Source organism: Amphimedon queenslandica, unplaced genomic scaffold, assembly GCF_000090795.2.
Source record: "Amphimedon queenslandica unplaced genomic scaffold, v1.1 AMPQUscaffold_13042, whole genome shotgun sequence".
Lineage (NCBI taxonomy): Eukaryota > Metazoa > Porifera > Demospongiae > Haplosclerida > Niphatidae > Amphimedon > Amphimedon queenslandica.
Genome location: NW_003546722.1, coordinates 15,564 through 16,426, shown reverse-complemented (window position 1 = coordinate 16,426; position 863 = coordinate 15,564). Strand labels below are relative to the sequence as shown.

Genomic DNA, 863 nt, shown 5'->3' with positions numbered 1-863 from the left:
GCAAAAAATAAGAATTATGAAAAGGTAAGATTATTTTAAAATAACAAAATTGAAGTATATTTCCTAGGTGGCTGAAAACATGGAATGTGACTGTTGCAAGTGAAGGAAAACAGAGAGAGAGGATGAAGACTGACCTAAGGAATATAGAGATCAGAGCAGAGGCGATTTCCTTTAATTTTCCTTTGAAAAGAGGAGGACAGGAGATAAGACTTGCTCCACTAGCTTGTGTGACTGATTTGACATCAGTTATTTTCCATCTTTTAGATAAAAGAGCAAGGTAAGGTAATCAATTACATACTTTATGCAACATGTTATCAGGTTATGTCAACTTACTTGGCATGATGGTATAATCCCAGCTGATGAAGTCTGGATTAAAGTAGTATAATCCCAGCTGATGAAGTCTGGATTAAAGTAGGAGGAGAAAAAGGAGGCTCATCTGTGAAGGCCTCCTTTCAACTCATAAACACAGCCAAACCAAATTCAGTCACCAACAGCTGTGTTTTTTCTCTTTTTGAAGCACCTGACACTGTCTTCAACCTTCATTTGGCATAGGATCAATACAAGTCTGCTATATCAAATCTTCAAAGAGCTAAATGGAGGTACGAAATCAATAAAAAATTAACAATGAATAAACAAATGAATAAACAATGACACATTACAGGAATTATAGCATTCGAGTCTTTATGGCAGGGGACTATGAGTTTCTATGCAATATGTATGGAATGTCTGGAGCGAGTGGTAAGAAACTTTTAATAAAATTATTTTTAAAATTAAAAATAAGGACGCCATTGCTGCCTTTGGTGTAACATCACATCAGAAGAGCTAAAAACAGCCAGATTAACAAGGCAGCAATGCACAGAGCA

At 35.8% G+C, this 863-nt stretch overlaps 1 long non-coding RNA gene across 1 annotated transcript in view; it reads right to left on the bottom strand.

Moving 5' to 3' along the window:
* The window catches only part of LOC109585587 (uncharacterized), a 1,739-nt gene extending 1,363 nt beyond the window's left edge, over nt 1-376 (bottom strand). Inside the window, exons 1-2 of the long non-coding RNA XR_002186562.1 lie at nt 334-376; nt 135-257 (exon numbers count right to left, since the gene is read on the bottom strand). This is a non-coding gene — a long non-coding RNA (uncharacterized LOC109585587). The remainder of the gene's footprint in view (nt 1-134; nt 258-333) is intronic.
* Nucleotides 377-863: the final 487 nt, after the last annotated feature.